At 37.4% G+C, this 20,346-nt stretch overlaps 1 protein-coding gene across 3 annotated transcripts in view; it reads right to left on the bottom strand.

Moving 5' to 3' along the window:
* The window catches only part of LOC150087009 (leucine-rich repeat-containing protein 40-like), a 500,077-nt gene that overhangs the window by 407,755 nt on the left and 71,976 nt on the right, over nt 1–20,346 (bottom strand). The gene's annotated exons all lie outside the window — the stretch shown is intronic.

The raw sequence follows: 20,346 nt of genomic DNA, 5'->3' as shown, positions 1-20,346 counted from the left end.
GGAGAGGGAGTCACATTCCAAGGAGCAGGAAAAAAGAGGGGTATTTGCAACATTATCAAAAGTCATATTTAATTCTACTAACAGTTGTTTGTATAACATTGTACTAAGGAGTGAAAAGCAACTGTCAGTTTGGATTTTCAGACATATCTAATTTTATGTGCATAGCATAATATATGTTTTGCCTTCAGATAAAGAGAAGTGCTTCATATGCTTGGAATGGAGGTAAACCAGAGGAGTACACTGGGTGGTGCTGAATAGTCAAGTTTAGATCTTATTAAGGTTCTATATAACAAGGTAAGGCAATCGGTTCCCCACCTCCTCTTAGCTGCTGATAGAACCGGAATGATGTTTAGTTTTGGCTGACATGATGGTCTTAGCTCTTTAATGGGCTCTAGAAAGGTAATTTACGATTTAATGTAATTAATCTAAGAACAATATGCTGGTGTATACTGTATTGGTTAGCCAATGAACCAATAAAATGGTGAGAGCCAAGCAGTGCTCCTTCAGAATGACTTGAACAGACTTCAAAGTTGGTCAGAAAAGTGGCAGCTATGTGTTTTTAATGCTGCTAAATGCAAGGTCTTACATTTGTGGAATAGCAACTCACAAATAAATTATACACTTGATGAAGTTGAATAAAAAACAGTGGAGGAGGAAAGGGATCTGGGAGTTACAATATGTCCAGATAAGAAGTTTTCTGAACAGTGTAAACAGGCAGCCAGGAAAGCACACGGTGTCCTATCAATGATTTATAAAACATTATCCTGTAGAGATAGGGAAGTAATCAATTCCGCTGGGATTTTATCCCAGCGAAATTAATTAAAGCTACAAGTGTGAAGGGTGCTGAGTTTTTTCATAAAATGATTGTAAAAATTTGGGAAACAGGATGGTGGCCATCAGATTGGAAGAAATCAATTTTCATTCCCTTACCAAAAAAAGGAAATCTGAAAATTTGCTCAAATTACAGGACTATTAGCCTAATTTCTCATGCCAGCAAGATTATTCTTAAAATCATAGTAAACAGAATCTCAAGTTTTAGAAATGCCAGAAGCACAAGCAGGTTTCAGAAGTTGTTTTGTGTTTTATACATTATGCAAAAGCATTTGATTGTGTTCAACATGAGAAACTATGGGAAACGATGACTATTATGGGTTTCCCAATCCACATAATTCAGTTGATTAGGCTACTGTACCAGGAACAGGAAGGAATTGTAAGAATGAACATGGGAAACACGGACTTTTTTCACAATAGGTAACAGTGTCAGGCAGGGCTGTATTTTGTCACCTCACCTTTTTAATCTTTATGCCAAAGATATCATGCGTGAAGCTTTGGAAGATTTAGAGACTGACATCAAAATCGGAGGACTGAAGATAAACAACCTTTGTTATGCAGATGATACTGTGCTAATTTGTAATTCTAAGGATCATCTTAAAGAAACTCTGAGGAGAGTATGTGAAGCAAGTAAGAAAAAAGGATTGTTTCTGAATGTGTGTAAAACTAAAATCATGGTGATAATCTCAGTTCCAGTAAAGTGAAGGCTAATGGGCAAGATATTGAAAAAGTTGATGAATTTGATTACTTAGGGTAAAGAATAAATAAAAATAGTGACTGCTCAAGCAACGTAAAGAGATGACAGGCAATTGCTAAAATGTTGGTCGCTGATCTGATAAAATTATGAAGAGATCATGAACTGCCCCTAAAGACGAAACTGAGAATCATTAATTCGTTAATTTTTCCAGTTTCCACTTATGGATGTTAAGTATGGAATCTGAAAAGAGTTGACAGGAAGAAAATTGAGGCATTTGAAATGTGATGCTACAGGAGAATACTGCATATTTCTTACTTGGATCGAAGAACAAATGAGCGGGTATTGAATAAAATTGGCAGGCCTAAAATTCTTCTTCATAGCATCAACAAAAGAAAACTCAAGTTTTTTGGTCATATAGTAAGAAGGGAAAACTTTCTGTTGAAGAATATAATGGAAGGAAAAACCGAGGGGAAGAAGTGCAGAGGAAGACCTGCAAACTAGGTGGAAGGATGGGATCAGTGAACTTCTGGGCATGACACTTTGCGATGCTGCTCGTATAGCACACGATTGATGCAGTTGGAGGAATTTGTTGTTGGCCACAACTCCTCACGGAGCTATGTGACTGGAAGAAGAAGACCACATTGGGGATACTGTGTTCAAGTATAGGTGTTCAAGTATGGACACCTCATCTGAAAAAAGAAATTGAGCTTCTAGATGAACAGAAAACTCACTACACCATTATTACGGGGGATTTCAATGCTAAGGTTGGAAACAGACAAAACAGTGCAGCAAGGGAAACTATAGGAAATTTTGGAATTGGTGAAAGAAATTTTTAGAATCTCAAGATGAGGTGTTCAAGTATGGACACCTCATCTGAAAAAAGAAATTGAGCTTCTAGATGAACAGAAAACTCACTACACCATTATTACGGGGGATTTCAATGCTAAGGTTGGAAACAGACAAAACAGTGCAGCAAGGGAAACTATAGGAAATTTTGGAATTGGTGAAAGAAATTTTAGAATCGTGGAATTTTTAGAATCTCAAGGAATGTAAGTGATGAACACTTTTTCAAGAAAAGGGTGAAACAGAAATCGGACATGGAAGAGCCCAAAGGGATTAACAACTAATGAAATTGACTTCGTTCTCACTAACAGAAGATATATTGTGAACAATGTTACCATTTTGAACATGATAAATGTTGGAAATGATCACAGAATGGTAAGACACACGATTAATATAGATGTAAGAAAAGAAAGGTAAAAACTAACTTGAGTAAATAATAAGATCTTTGAGATAATAGAAGAGGAGAAAAGCAATATGTACTGGAACTTAGGTACAAGTTTGAGCTCCTGCAGCCCTTTCAAGACCAAGATATCGACAAGTAATACAACAACGTTCTGAAAGTGATTAAGCCGAAAAAACCTAGAGGTAAAAAGAAATCCAAAGAAGAAAAAAAGTGTCAGGAAACACTTGTCATGATGAACCAAAGACGACAAATGAAGAGCAAGATAAACACTCATAAGGACAAAATTGAGTATACTGAGTTATGGAAGAGACTGAGAGAGAGGACATAAGAATATTTAACACAGGTAAAGTAGAATAAGAATTAAGGGAAAACAAAGGACTTAAAGCAGCAGTCATGAGCAGTAAAACAGAAAAACAAAACATACTGAATCTGAAGAATAGTGATGGCATATTTATAAATAGCAGAGAATGCATAATTCAAATAGCAGAAGCCTACTATACAGTATTATATAAGGAGCAAGGGAATGTTGTAAGCAATAAGGAAGATGGACCACAAATTAGCAACACATACAACAAACCCAATATCCTTCCTGATGAGGTAGAACATGCATTGAAGAAAATGAAGAATCAAAAAGCCCCAGGTGAAGATGAAGTTTACTATAGAGTTGTTTAAATTAGGAGGAAGAGACATGAAACAGAAACTGACAAGACTCTTCACAAAATACATTAAGAAAGGTATGACACCTAAGGAGTGGAATAATGCAATCAATTTTTCTGCATAAGAAATGAGATAAATCAGAAATGGGAAATTATAGACCAATTAGCTTGTTGTCCCACATCTACTAGTTGTTCACAAGGGTCATTACTAACAGATTGGAAAGAATACTTGATAAGAATCAAACAAAAGAGCAAGCTGGGTTTAATACACGATTCTCAACTATGGATCACATTCATGTAATATAAAGCTAATAGACCACAAATTAGAATATAAAACACCATTAAGTCTGGCATTTGTGGATGATGAAAAGGCATTTAACTCCATAGAGCATAAGGCTGTGTTTTGGGGACTGGAAAGACAAGACGCACACATCCCATACATTATCATTTTGAAGAAAATATGAGAATACTACCTCCTTTATTAGGATAGACAAAGACAAATTTAAAATCGAGAAAGGAGTTCAACAAGGAGACACGATATCTCCGAAGTTGTTTATGCCCTTGAAGAAGCTGTCAGAAGATTGGACTGGTCACAGAAAGGAGTCAATGGGAATGGACAGTACCTAAACCATTTATGATTTGCAGATGACATTGTGATCATAAGCCATGATCCCGAAGAATTAAGAGGAAAATCTTAATCAGTTATGCAAAGTTAGTAAGGATTTCGGAATAAAGATGAATATAGTTAAAACAAAAGTAATGATGAACAAGTATGCCACAGGAAGAGATATAATCATTGAAGGAGAAGAAATAGAAAAGGTGGATTCATATACTTATCCTGGACAAGTCATTAGCTATAATAATGATAAAAAAATGACTGGAAATCAAGAGAAGAATAAATTTTGGATAGATAGCATTCAGGAAATATAGTCAGATGCTGAGGAGCAATATCCCAATTTGTCTGAAATGTAAAATGATGAACCAATGTACACTTCCCACCATGATTTATATAAGTGAAACTTGGGCACTCACCAAAAGAATGGAAGAGAAGCTGAAAACTACACAGCGAAGAATGGAACCAAGTATATTAGGAATCAGACTGTTGGATAAGAAAAGAAACACGTGGATTAGGGAGCAAACTCAAGTAAAGGACATTCTTATCAAAACTAAAGAACTGAAATGGACTTGGAGAGGACACATAGCTCGAAGACAGATGGACTAAGAAAATAACAGAATGGTACCCAAGAGGAGCTAAAAGAACCTGGAAGACAACAACAAAGACAGACAGATGAAATTCACGAGTTGGTGGGTAGTAAATGGATGGCCATCGAACAAAACAGAAGGAACTGGAAAGTTGCTGGAGAGCCTTCATCCTGCAGTGGACTGAAAATGGCTGATGATGATGATGATGCAGGTTTGTTAGAACAGCAACACCACCCTCAGGGGCTCACATCTTGTGAGTATGGGCTTGGCACACCCAGGGTCCTGAGCTGGATATCATCATTCTTCCCTTTCTTGGTGATTCCTTTTTACTTCTCTCTCAGGGTAACTCAAGAATTTTTTTTTTTTTGGCTGGTGCAGCATAAGCCTCAGGCTTCCTTGCACCATAGGGCTAATAATAATAATAATAATGTGTGTTGTTTTGATGGACTCTGTCCTTCCCAAAGATATTATACTGACACCTTTGTTGCATATCCTGTGGTTTAAACCGTCTCTTGGTGGCAGAGACATATTGGTGTGTATTTGGAGGTGAAATCAAAAGGTCATCAATATTGGCTTCGAAACTACAGTAATTCCACTGAAGTAGCACATTCATTATTTCTTATTTAACTTTTGGAACATTTTTGAGGTGTTCAGGTTTTGTGCTTTTCACTCTTGTTTTTGTCTTGTTTTGGAAAAAACGGCTTCCCTATATCCATGTCTTCCTCAAGAAAAATTTGCAGGACAGGGTCATCTGCAGTTTTTCCATCAGTATCCATTTCCTGCTAGTAATTGGAAGTTTTGTTTTGTATTTCCTTGTATCCTTAATTAAGAGAGTGGAGGTTTTCAAGTTGTAAGGAAACTAGTGTATTGGCTGCTTGAGTTTGTGCTATATTCATCAGAGTTTTTATGTAATTAAAGAAAGACCCTTTTGGGGTGTGTTAGTTAGTTTGATCTGTAGTTCAGCTGATTAGTATGCCTTCGTGATTTGGGCATACATAAGTCTGTTCGCATGAGTTGGTGGTGGTAAAGTGCGCTAGTTGTCTGACGGCACCAGGGGTTCCCCCCATCTCGGCATTGTATTCTTTGTACGGGTGACACAGAACTTTGTGAAGGCCAGATATTTAAGGATGTATGGGAAATGCAATGTTGTTTAATATTATGTTGTGTTGTTTCCTGACCATTTAGCCATTGGGCCCCTATTTGGACCCACCATTGCCCACATTTTGCCACAAGGAGGCAGATCAAGCACCCAGTAGATTATTTAAGTACTCTGGCATCCCCGCCACCTAATATCCGAGGATTTCAGTGCCTTGCAAGGCCTATATATATATATATAAAAACGGTGGGTGAATACTAGAATTTGGAAAGGCCAAAAGAGATTTACGAGAAAGTTGAATTTAGATGTAGATTAGAATTTGGCGGCATTGTTCGGGGCATACGCGGTCGGTTTAGTTAGAGTGGGGGAAACTGAAGACTGGAGGGATGATAGGTATCCCCAAAGAGATCAGTGGGAACGAGCCCCGACAGGTGAAGTATGGGGGAGGAAAGGAGGGGGAGACAGAGACCAGTCTCCTCCTGCCTGGGGATGGGGTTTTAAAGGAAACTGGGTTTGAGTACAGGGTTCAGATCGCCAAATAGCATGTCGGCAGCAGAGCTGCAGTACACCTCCGTCAGTGATCACTGTCAGGTCCACGTAAGTGTCGAATCCAATAGGAAGGTCAAACTGCCCATCCTGCTCCAGAAGTGGGATATGTTACTGGCAGTGGGGAACCCACCAGGCAAAGGGGCAAGTAATCTCCCCCCTTTGCCCAGTGCAAGGGGCTAGAAGAGATGCACATTTACTTCATTCATAATCTGCATTCTCACTCTACTTGTATTCTATTTTTATACCTTTTTGTTATATTTTATAATATTTTTTTTTTTTGTTAGGTTATATATATATATTTTTTTTTTTTTTTTTCTACTAATCTTTTTTTGCACACACCAGGTGGGAGGATGCAATGGTGTGTAATGTAAATTTAAATACTAATGCATAATAATTAAGCTAAATAAGAAAGAATATAAAAGATTGTAAATAGGGTTAGTGTGTACTTACTGTAACCATAAAGTAAGTGTACTTACTTTATAGTTTTGTGTTCTTTTTCTCACACACTTACTCTCTCATTTATTCTTCTGGCTTTCATTTCATTTATTCAACTCTTGCTTTCTGCACTGCACTCCCTGAGCACCTCAACTGACTGTTATTCTTCAGTTGTGGTGCAGGCCTGGGGATAATGCAGAGATAGTATTGTTAGTAAATGTTTAGCTGGTGGTGGTGTGAAAATTCATTTTGCTTTCTAGTAGGAAACTAGGAAGGTGGATAAGTTTCTTACTTTTCCGATGGTTAAATGTTCTAGCAAAAGCAGGGTGGGCCTTTTTGCTGCAATTTGAACATACTGGTTGTGGAGCAGTAGAGGCTTCACAGTTGTACTCCACCGAGCTGCACTTAGCACGAGTATGGGGTTCTGGACAAGTTGTCTGGAAATGTTCATATTTCTGCATACCAGATATCCAGCTTTAATGCAACTCAGACACTACAGTGTATTGAAGGTTTAGATAAGATTTTGGGTCATATTGAGAAAACCATCTTTTCTGGTGGTGATAGATTCTCTTAATTTGAATTACTCCTCGTTCTTTTAAATTCTTCTAATATCTCCTCTTCAGACACATCTAATGAATCCAAGTCAGAGATCACTCCTTTAGAGGTGTTCAGTGATCTGTAGACCCATCACAGTTACTGTTAGTCATGCAAAGATGTTAATATTTAAAAGCCACTCCAAATAGTTTGCATTAGAAGTCTGAATGAGAATATCTCCTAACCTGAATCTTTTTACAGGCTTGGAAGATCAGGTTATGCTTTATAATTCCTTCTGAACTCTAAATGTAAAGAGTTTGCCAACAGGATTTACACTATTGGAGTGCATGATCAAGAAAGATGGAACTGGATGTTTCTGAGTCAGTTTTCTGGCATTTAGCTGTTCCTGAGGTGGTTATACCTTTTTTTTTTCTTAGATGTCTGGGGTGCATCTGGCAGCTCAGAGAAATTAGTTTGTGGGTTACAATGGTCGACAGCTAAAATGTTTCGGTAATAATATTAGTCAATTTCAACTAATATTAATGTACTAAATACAAATATAACTTTTAAAATGGATTATTAGCTCAAGTTTTGATATCATACTTGTAACTTTCAGTGCATTTTTGCTTGATTTTTCAGGAAATGTAGCCTATAAACTGTGTGGCAACAATGCTGCTATTGATGCTGAGTCACACTATTTACTGTCTAGATGCATCAGTCAGTGTGAGTCAGGCATCTGTGCTACAATCATTGTTTTCTACTGAGCAAAAACTTAATTTATAATGCCACATAAGTGGATAATTTTTGTTACGTTTGTGGTGAAGTTACATTTGTCATAGAAACATGCCATGACTCTGATAATAAAAAAGCAAACAACTGTTATTTTGGCTGAAAAGTTGGGGGCCAAGACAAAAACTGAGTACCTCATATTTGCTGCAATAGTTGTGCTTCTAATCCCCACAGCTGGTTAAATCACAAAGGCTACTCAATGCTTTTCACCATCTCTACAATATGGAGAGAACCTTCAGATCATATAATGGACTTATTTTTGTATGGTACCAAGCCTTCAGCAGGAGATTTCCAAGAAGATCTGGAAGAAGTGGATCTTAAACTACCAGAACATATCATCTGGTTTCAACCAGTACCTCATCAAGATGGACTACCCATTCGGGAGCAACCAGCTGAATATGGTTTAGAATCTAATGAAGAGTCAAGATAAATGATGACCAAGTAGTAGCCAAGATAAATCACCCAAACCCTCCAAATCAATAGATCCTTTATTTCCAATTTCCTCTGCAGAGCAATACAAAATTATGCAAAATGAATTAAATGATCTTATCAGAAATCTTGATTTACCAAAAAATAAGGCAGAACTTTTAAGCTCAAGACTACAACAGTGGAATCTCCTTTAAGATAATGTTAAAGTGTCTGTATACTGGTAATGCCAAAAGGATTTAATCAGTTTTTTAAAACAGAAAATAACCTTCTTGCTGCGTTTACATAATGGTTTAATAGACTCACTTAATATTAATCAAAACCCTCAAGATTGGAGACCCTTCATAGATTCTTATAAACTCGGGGTAATTGTGCAGTCAGAAATGAAGTTTTTTGAGCAGTGAAGCTCATGGGGTCATGGCAATGATATACAGGAATTTTGCTAGCAGGGATAAGGAGGTGATTATTCCTTTGTATAAGGCAATAGTCAGGCCACACCTTAAGTACTGCATACAGGTCTGGAGGCCTCATTTTAGGAAGGATGTAGAGCTGCTGGAATGAATAAAGAGAAGGGCAACGAGATTGGTGAGGAGAACAAAGAGGAACTTAGGTCTTTCTACCAAGAAAGACTTAGGTCTTTCTACCAAGAAAGACTTAAGTTCTGCAAACTGTAACATCTGGAGACTAGGCACCTCCAAGATGATCTGATTGAGGTGTATATGGCCTTGAATGGTTTGAGCATGCTCAATGCTGATGGCATTTCTCCTCTTGCTCAGATTAAGCTCCCAAAGGGGTATAAATATAAAATAAGGAAAGATAGTTATAGAATAGATGTGCAGAAATTTGCCTTTAGCCAGCAAATTCCATCTGTCATTGTGGAAGTTAATAGCTTAAATAAATTCAAGAAAGAACTGAACAAACTTTTGGAGTGAATGGATAGGTGAAATGGAAACTTTTTTTTTGTTTTTTTTTTGGCTGATGCTGTATAAGCTTGCTTTCTTGCATCATATGCCTCTCTACTAATGCTAATGCTAACTGAGTTTAAAAGCAGTGCTATTATATAATGGCAATGCATTACCATCAATTCCAATAGGTGATGCAATTCATATGAAAGAATTATACAATAACATGAAGCTTCTAATTGAATCCATCAACTACAAGGAGTAGATTTGCGATGACTTAAATCAGTGCTTCTCAAACTTTTTTGGATCACCGCCTGCCTAAAAAAAAGCCCTTGCCAGTGCTTTTTTTTAGCCCATCAATATAAAATGAAGCTAAATAACTGAAATGAATATTTGTCTGTTTGCCTCCAAAAACGTAAATGCAGCCCTGCATGTATGTGTGTGAATTATAAAGAAAACTATTTACTGCACTTTATTCCTTCTTCGTAAAAAATTACAACTACATAAATAAAGTCAGTTATAGTCACTTTAAATTAAGTCATAAAAATTACATAAATAAGTCATGATATTAATGGAAATAGTTAATTATATTTTAATATTTAATGCGATGGATGAGCTTGGTGGAGATTTATTAGCTTATCAATATTAGGTTTAATATCTGTAAGTAGAAGTTGTAAATCGCCACGTTTAACAACATCTAGACAATTTCTTTGTTTTGTCAGCAATTGAGATACAGCACTGAAACTGGTTTCAGCTAGATATAATGTTGGAAAAGAATAAGTAATTTTTTTACAATTCCCCACAATGCAGAATAATGGTCAGGGATTTTCTTTTGTAACCAAAATTCCTGATATGAATTTTTAAATTTTGGCTTCAGTTCAACTTCATTTTGTAACTCAATCAATTCTTCTTCTTCAAAACTTTCACCATAGTCATTATTTAAAAAAGGATTTATAACCCAATCTGGAATTTTCAAATTAAGGATATCTTCGAACCTTTCCTGCATATATGCTATACTATGCTAGAAGTATAGTAAATAAATTTGATGAATTTGAAGTGTTGGTCAAGACATCAAAGGCGGATATTGTTGGGATAGCAGAGACGTGGTGTCACAAAGATATAAGGAATGCAGAACTGGAATTTGGGGAGTACAATGTGAACAGAAAGGATAGACAGGACAGAAAGGGAGGAGGTATTATGCTGTTAATTAAGAAAAACATAAAATCAAAGGAAGTGCACCCAGTTAATATCGATGAACAGTGCACTGTTGAGTCAGTTTGGTGTGAGATAAGCACTGCGAAAGGAAAAATAAGAGTAGGAGTGTGTTATAGGCCTAATGACTTGAATGAGTACAATGAACAAATGTACAGAGAAATAGAGTGGGCCAGTAAATCAGAATGTCTTATAATGGTGGATTTTAACTTCCCAGATATTGACTGGAACTGTGGGTTGGTCACTCACACACTAGTCAGACTTTTGTGGATTTATTGGATGATTGTTTTCTGCAGCAGCATGTTCGAGAGGCAACCAGAGAAAGTAATACTCTTGATCTGGTTATCAGCAGTGATCATTCGTGTATTAAGAATTTGCAGATAAAGGAACCACTAGGTGGCAGTGATCACAGTGTGCTGAAGTGGGATTTACTCAAAGAGGTAACTACCGTCAGGGGTAAAGGAAAGGGTTTTTGCTTCCGTAAAGGGGAGTACAGTGGTCTCAGACAGTTTTAAAATTCTGTACAGTGGAATCAACTGACGATGTTACAAACAGTAAATTCTAAGTGGGAAGCATTCAAGGAATTAATCATGGAAGCTACTAGACTTTTCATATCGATTAAGAAATATTGTTCAAGGTTTAGGCCTAAATGGTTATCAAATGAACTAATGAGACTCGTGACAGAGAAGAAAAATGCATGGGATGCATATAAATTATCAGGCGACGCAGAAGCCGGTGGCAGATATAAGCTAGTCTGTAATCAGGTCACAAAGGAGGTTCGACAGGCGAAGGCGGATTATGAGAAATCTTTGGTAAAAGATGCTAAGAAAAACAGCAAGGATTTCTTTACTTATATAAACTCTAAAAGGAAGGGGATGAATCAGATTGGTCCACTTGACATCGATGGTTCGACTGTTGATGATCCTGCTCAGATAGCAAACAAACTGAATGAGTATTTTGCATCTACATTCACACGTGAGGAATTATTACAGTTTGAAAATGGAAGAAGGTTATCAAATTGTAGCAGTGTGCTTAATGATTTTGTAATAACTGAGAGCAAAGTGGAGGAGAAATTGTTGAAGTTAAACATAAGAAAGGCACCTGGGGTGGATGGGATCTATCCAGTTATATTAAAGGAGGCGGCAAAGCAACTAAGCAAACCCTTAGCCATAATTATGAGAGCATCCTTGAACTCAGGGGAGGTTCCCACTGATGGAGATGTGCAAATGTATCCCCAATTCACAAAGGTGGATCGAAGAGTGACACGAGTAACTACAGACCAGTTAGTTTAACTTCTGTTCCGGGTAAAATAATGGAGTCACTGGTTAAAGATGCATTGCAGGATCATCTAGACAAGACTGCAGCAATAATTCAGACACAGCATGGGTTTGTTAAGGGAAAGTCTTGTCTGACAAATTTGATTGGTTATTATGATGTGGTCACAAAGGAACTGGATGCAAAAAATAATTTTGATATCATATACTTGGATTTCAGGAAAGCTTTTGACACTGTTGCGCATGGAAGACTATTGTACAAATTGGAGCAGAATGGTATTAAGGGTAAGTTGCTACAATGGATAAAAGGATGGTTAAGTGGGAGAAGACAGAGGGTGGTAATCAATGGGTGCTGCTCTTCGTGGACTAATGTTATTAGTGGAGTCCCACAGGGTTCGGTGTTGGGTCCACTGTTGTTTTGTGTATTTATCAATGATATTGATGAAGGTATATCAGGCTTAATGTCAAAGTTTGCAGATGACACAAAGGTTGGCAGGGTTGTTAATGACAGTCATGGCAGTGTGCTACTGCAACAGGATCTAGATAATTTGGGCAGATGGGCTAAGAAGTGGCAACTGAAGTTTAACCTTGACAAATGCAAAGTACTGCATATGGGTAGAAGTAACCCCAGAGAAACGTACCAACTGTGTGGTACTACACTTAAGGTGGTAGAAAATGAAAAAGACCTGGGAGTAATTGTGCAGTCAGATATGAAGTTTTCTGAGCAATGCAGACAGGCTGCTAGGGCAGGTCATGGGGTTTTGTCAATGATATATAGGAATTTTGCTAGCAGGGAAAAGGAGGTGATTGTCCCTCTGTATAAGGCAATGGTCAGGCCACGCCTTGAGTACTGCGTACAGGTCTGGAGGCCTCATTTTAGGAAGGATGTAGATTTGCTTGAGCGTGTACAGAGAAGAGCAACACGATTGGTGAGGGGAATGAAGGGATCCTCTTACCAAGAGAGGCTTAAGTTCTGCAAATTGCAATGGCTGGAGACTAGGCACCTGCGCGGTTGATTTGATTGAGGTCTATAAGGCCTTGAATGGGTTGAGCACGCTGAATTCTGATGGGATCCTTCCACTTGTTCAGATTACGAACCTACGGGGACATAAGTTCAAATTAAGAAAGGACAGATGTAGAATAGATGTGCGGAAATTTGCCTTTAGCCAGCGGGTGGTTAATTGCTGGAACAAACTTCCATCTCTCGTTGTGGAAGTTGATAGGTTAAATAAATTTAAGGAGGAACTGGACAGGCATTTGGAGGGAATGGTGTGATTTTTTTTTTTTTTTTTTGGCTGATGCTGCATAAGCTCCTACACTTGCTTTCTTGCATCACGTGCCACTACTACTACTACTACTACTACTACTATATCTCTGTGCAACATTTCAAGATGATTACTAAAAGTTAGTAGAGTTTCATCAGCTATTTTTTTTTTCTCTATTTCCAACAGATTTGGAAATTGATACAATTCACGTCGTCCTACATTGCACATAAAAAGCTTTAATTTTGAAATAAATGCTGAAATTTTAGTTTTTGCCTTAATAAGAGTTACATCTTGTCCTTGTAAATGTAAGTTCATTGAGTTGAATCTAATAAATAAATCTGCAAGATAAGCAATATCAGTTTTCATTTTCTTGAGATCATTACTAAGGTCGTTGTTCCTATCTTCAAAAAACCCGAAAACAGTATCAAAGAGTTCATAAAATCTGTTGAGACAGTTGCCTTTTGACAGCCACCGAACCTCGGAGATGATTACAAAAGAAGTAGCAAGATTGAAGTAGCAATCGTTCAAAATCTTCACTGTTTTGATCACAAAGCTTTCGAAATATATGATCATTCAAAGAATGTGCTTTAATTTTGTTTATAGCAGTAATAACACTTTGTAGAGAATTGTGCAGTTGATCAAGTTTTTTCGCAACTTAATACTGATGGTGAATGACTCAATGAACAGTAATAATATTTGGCACAGCATTTTTTAAATAAGCCATAAAACCCTTGTAATGGCCAATCATTGATGGTGCTCCATCTGCCCCCTGTCACCCCCTTTCATGCCTAACACCCCCATGGATAATTCAAACGCCCCCAGGGGGTGATATCGCCCACTTTGAGAAGCACTGACTTAAATGTTATTGCCATCTTGTTTGGAATGCAGCAATGAAACAAAATTTTGCTATTTTCTTCACAAATCGGACAGCAGAGCACAGTCTTCTCATTACACAAGAAAAGACTGGCCTTTAAGGCAATCACTTAATCCAGGAATAAAAAATGTCCATTACAGTCCACTAGTTCAGCCAAACAAAACAATTTGTTAAGGCCATGGATCAAGATGGATCAGCTTTCAAATACCTCAAGGAAAAATTTCCAAGACTTAGTGAGGCCAAAATAATGGAAGGCATGTTCACTGGCCAACAGGTACGGGACCTTCAGAAGGATGAACACTTTGACCATATCCTCCATTGTGATGAGAAAGTGGCCCGAGATTCTTTCAAACTTGTAATAACAAACTTTCTGGGAAACAACAAAACAGATAACTATAAACAGCTTGTGAGAGACCTCATCATACCATAAATTAGGCTGTAACATGTCATTAAAAATATACTTTCTTCACTCTCATTTGGATTTTTTCCTGGACAACTGTGGCGCATTACATGACAAGCATGGCAAGAGATTCCATCAGGACATCTCGGCGATGGAGACACAATGCCAAGGCAAATGGACCTCTGCAACTAGCTGAGTATTGCTGGACTATGACAAGAGATGCACCTTATGCCTCGGGCAAAGAAGAAGCTTAAAATGAAAATCAAGTGATTTTATGTATTTTGCTGATCAGTGTGATTTAATTTTTTTTTTTCAATAACTAAAAATGTCTCAATTCTTATTTTAAACAGTTTCGTAAATTTTTTTATAATATGTTTTTCAATATAAGATATATTAAGATATATTAAAACAGTACAGCGAATATATTAAAAGATATATTAAGATATATTAAAACAGTATGGTTCTTTATTTATCCTGTTTTAGGTCTATGTAGAATATAATGTTATAGAATATAAGACATAACAGGTATTTTCAAAACTTGAGCAAAATAATATTTTTAATGCTGATTTCTCAACTCCCTACATGCAAAACAATACAGAAAAATATTTTCATCAAAGAAACAAAAGATACTGAAAACTTGTTGACCAAGGCCAAAAAGAGGATAATTCATGTTATGCTCTTTTTGGCCCTGGGAGAATTTCTTTAAACATTATTATTATTATTAGCCATAAGGTGCAAGGAAGTCTGAGGCTTATGCTACACCAGCCAAAAAACAATTTCTGAGTTACCCTGAGAAAGAGAGAGAGACTAGTAGAAGGAAATCACCAAGAAAGAGAAGAATGATGATATCCAGTTCAGGACACTGGGTGCGCCAACCCCTTACTCACCTGTGAGCCCCTGGAGTTAGACATGTGATGAAAGAGTGATACTACCTAGTGGACCCAAGTGAAGAAAAAGGTTTAATACTGACTTTCTTTCTCGTTATAATATATGTTTAGTGTTATTTATTTTAAATACTCAAGACTGAAAGTACTTGTAAAACTCAGTAGAAACATGTTTAAAGTAAAGCATACTAGATAATAACTACTGAAAGGTGCTGTGCAGTCACTAATATCACTTGGCAGTCAGGGTCAAATAATAAATTTAAGGAAGAATTATACAAATGATTACAGGGGATGGACAGATGAAGTGGATGGTTTTTTTTTTTTTTTTGACTGATGCTGTATAAGCTTGCTTCCTTGCATCATTTGCTGTTGTTGTTATTTGGTTTTTAGGAGCATTAGCAACTAAGGCCATATTGCTCCAGGGATATAGGGAATATAGTATGCAAGAAGGATAGGTGGAACAGGACCAGAGTATGTCTGCCAGGGGCAAAAGTTGATGACGTTGTAGAGCAGATATCATCTTTTAAGGGCACAAAAGGTGATATTGTTGTACATGTTGGAACAAATGACATTAAGAGATCTGCAGATTTACTCAACAAATACAGGTCAATGTTGAAAAAAAGCCGCGAGTTAGGTTTGAATGTGAAAGTGTCTGAAATTCGGCCCAGACATGATAAGAAGGAGTATATGATGAGAGCCTTGTCAATCAATTCAGCCCTGGAAAGACTGTGCAAGGCTCAAGTGGTAGAATTTTTTTCAGCTTGGTCTGTGCTTGTTGACAAGAGAGACTACTTCTACAGGGATAGGGTACACTTAAATAGAAAGGGTGCAAGAATATTTGCTGATGCCATCGAGGCAGTGTTAGGTGGGTAGGAAAACTGCTAGCTTCGGGGGATACACAGACTAAGAGGTTAACAGTGGCCGCAGGCATAGGCAAAAGTGATTCTTGTTTCTATTAGAATGAGCTACAGCCTGGACAGCAAGACAATGGAGATTTCCAGGACTGCTGGGAGTCATAGTGGAATAAATAAATACATGGGCTGTGTTAAGGTAACTAAGAGTAGAAACAAGTGCATGTATACTTGCATGTACACCAATGCTAGGCATATAGTTAATAAATTTGATGAGTTTGAAGTGCTAGTCAAGACATCAAAGGCAGGTATTGTTGGGATATCAGAGACATGGTGTCACACAGATATAAGCAGTGCAGAATTGGAATTTGGCGGAGTACAATGTGTACACAAAGGATAGACAGGACAGGAAGGGAGGAGGGAGTTATGCTGTTAGTTAAGAAACACATAAAATCTAAGGAAGTGCATCCAATTGAAGTTGGTGGACAACGCAATGTTGAGTTTGTTCGGTGTGATATAAGCACTGGGAAAGGAAAAATGAGAGTAGGTGTGTGTTATAGGCCTAATGAATCTCATGAGTATAATGAACGATTGGGCAGAGAAATAGAGTGGGCCAGTAAATAAGAAAGTCTTATAAATGGGAATTTTAACTTTCCAAATATTGAATGCAACTTGTGGCTTGGTCACTCACACACTAGCAAGATTTTGTGGATTTATTGGATGACTGTTTTCTACAGCAACATGTTTGAGAGACAACCAGAGGGAGTAATACTCTTGATCTAATAATCAGCAGTGATTATTCATGCATTAAGAATTTGCAGATAAAGGAACACTGGGTGACAGGGATCACAACGTACTGATGTGGGAATTACTTAAAGATGTAACTACTATCAAGGCTAAAGGGAAGGGCTTTTGATTTCGTAAAGGTGATTACAGGGGTCCAGACAGTGTTTAAATTCTGTACAGTGGGATCAACTGATAATGTTACCAACATTGAATTCTAAATGGGAAGCCTTCAACAACTTAATTTTGGAGGCTACTAGGCTTTTCATTCCAAATAAAAGAAATACTGTTCAAGGTTTAGGCCTAAATGGATGTCAGATGAACTAATGAGGCTTATGGCAGAGAAGAAAAATGTATGGAATGCATATAAAGTATCAGGTGACACAGAAGCCTATGGCAGATATAAACTAGTCTTTAATCAAGTCACAAAGGAGGTTAGGCAGGCGATGGCAGATTACGAGAAATCTTTGACAAAGGATGCAAAGAAAAACAGCAAAGAGTTCTTTACTTATGTAAACTCTAGAAGGAAAGGGATGAATCAGATTGGACCACTTAACATAGATGGGTTGAATATTGATGATCATGCACAGGTAGCTGATAAACTGAATGAATATTTCGCATCTACATTCACATGAGGAGTTATTCAATGAGGGGACTTCCAGAAGTTTATCAAACTCTAACAGGGAGTATCAGGTGACACAGAAGCCTATGGCAGATATAAAGTAGTCTGTAATCAAGTCACAAAGGAGGTTAGGCAGGCGATGGCAGATTACGAGAAATCTTTGACAAAGGATACAAAGAAAAACAGCAAAGAGTTCTTTACTTATGTAAACTCTAGAAGAAAAGGGATGAATCAGATTGGACCACTTAACATAGATGGGTTGAATATTGATGATCATGCACAGGTAGCTGATAAACTGAATGAATATTTCGCATCTACATTCACACGAGAAGTTATTCAATGAGGGGACTTCCAGAAGTTTATCAAACTCTAACAGGGAGCTAAGTTATTTTGCAATAATTGAGAACAAAGTGGAGGAGAAATTGTTGAAGTTAACCATAAAAAAGGCACCTGGGGTGGATGGATACGATCTATCCAGTTATAAAAAGGGAGGCAGCAAAGGAAGTAAGCAAACTCTTAGCCATAATTATGAGAGCTATGTTGGACTGGAGGTGTGCATATGTATCACCAATTCACAAAGGGGGTTCAAAAGGTGACACAGGTAACTACAGACCTGTTAGTTTAACTTCTGTTCTAGGGAAATTAATGGAGGTACTGGTTAAAGAAGCACTGCAGGATCATCTAGACAAGACTGCAGTAATAGTTAAGACACAGCATGGGTTTGTTAAAGGGAGGTCTAGTCTGACCAATTTGATTGGACTATGATGTGATCACAAAGGAAATGAATGCCAAAAATAATTTTGATATCATCTACTTGGATTTCAGGAAAGCTTTTGATATTGTTGCACATGAAAGACTGCTGTACAAATTGGAGAGGTATGGCATTAAGGGTAAGTTGCTATAATGGATAAAGGAATGGTTGAGTGGGAGTCGACAGAGAGTGGTAATCAATGGACACTGCTCTTCGTGGACAAATGTTATTAGTGGAGTTCCTCAGGGTTCTCGGCGTTGGGCCCACTGTTGTTTTGTATATTTATCAATGATATTGATGAAGGTATATCAGGTTTAATGTCCAAGTCTGCAGATGATACAAAGGTTGGCAGGGTTGTTAATGTCAGTAAAGACAGTATGCTACTCCAACTGGATCCAGATAAGTTGGACAAATGTTCTGAAAAGTGGCGACTGAAGTTTAACATTGACAAATGCAAAGTACTGCATATGGGTAGCAATAACCCAAGAGAAACGTAGCAACTGTGAGGTACTACACTCAGGGAAGTAAAAAGTGAAAAAGACCTGGGGGTAATTGTGCAGTCAAATATGAAGCTTGCTGAGCAGTGCAGAGGGGCTGCCAGAGCAGGTCATGGGGTCTTGTCAATTATATGTAGGAATTTTGCTAGCAGGGACAGGGAAGTGATTATCCCGTTGTACAAGGCAATGGTCAGGCCACACCTAGGGTACTGTTTACAGGTCTGGAGGCCTCATTTTAGGAAGGATGTAGAGTTGCTAGAATGAGTACAAAGAAGGAGAACAAGATTGGTGAGGGGAACAAAGGGATGTTCTTACCAAGAAAGTCTTGAGTTCTGCAAATTGCAGTGCCTGGAGAGTAGGCACCTGTGAGGTGAGGTGATGTGATTGAGGTGTATAAGGCCTTGAATGGGTTGAGCAAGCTGAATGCTGATGTGATTCTTCCTCTTGCTCAGATTAAGAACCTGAGGGGACACAGATTCAAATTGAGGAAAGACAGTTGTAGAATATATGTGCGGAAATTTGCCTTTAGCGGGTAGTTGGTTGGTGGAACAGTCTTCCATCTTTTGTTATGGAAGTTGATAGCCTAAATAAATTTAAGGCTGAGCTGGACAGGCATTTGGAACAAATGGTGGGGTGAAATGGGAGGGTGTTTTTTTTTTTTTTTTTGGCTGATGCTGCATAAGCTTGCTTTCTTGTATTGTATGCCTCTACTAATGCTAATATGCGGTGGTCATTCCCTGACCTTTCCACATCCTCCATATTTGGTGGTCACGGGCTCGAACCCCAGTCTAATCAAGAAGTGTGTGCTACGCACTGCTGCTCCTGCCCACCTGGTTATGGAGGTGCCACATCATTTGCTAATACTAAATAAAAACAAAATGTCATCCAAGGACAAAGCCCAGAACCTAAAGTTTTTCAAGATTTCTTATTACTGTTAACAGACCGAATGACTGTGATTAGTATAATGAACATTATACAAATATAAAGAATGGACTAGCAAATCAGAATGTCTTAATTACAGGGAGACTTCAATTTTCCAGATATCATTTGCTCAGTGGCAAGAAAAAAACATGCAGAGTTGTTAAATGCTTCATTTCTCTGTTAACAAATTTGACATTTCAGATGGGAAAGGAATATTTTTATGGTTATCAGCAATGATTCATCAAATCTTAGGAACCCTCATGGTTAAGGAGTCAATAGCAGGCAATGATCATAATGTATTAATTTGCAATTTATTTAAAGAAATAATTATTGTCAAGAGGAAGAGTTTTGTTTTCGGAAATAATATCATACAGGCCTAAGATATCTTTTTAATTATTTTCACTGACAGAAAAATAAGTCTGCATGGCTACTTAAGATATTTTTTTAAAAATTAAGAACTATCACTATTACAGAAATTATATTTTCCTTTTTAAATACCATTATAATAGCTACAGCATTATTGTTCAATAAAAAAAAATTTAATAAAAAATATTCACATGAAACAGTGTTATAAGATCCTAAATACTGTAGACATAAAAATGGCAATATGAACACTTATGTTATGAATATTTTTTTACATTTTTTTTT

The sequence above is a fragment of the Mastigoproctus giganteus genome, chromosome 4 (assembly GCF_048544385.1).
Source record: "Mastigoproctus giganteus isolate SK-2022 chromosome 4, ASM4854438v1, whole genome shotgun sequence".
Taxonomy (NCBI): domain Eukaryota; kingdom Metazoa; phylum Arthropoda; class Arachnida; order Uropygi; family Thelyphonidae; genus Mastigoproctus; species Mastigoproctus giganteus.
This window is presented reverse-complemented; position numbering and strand designations above follow the sequence as displayed.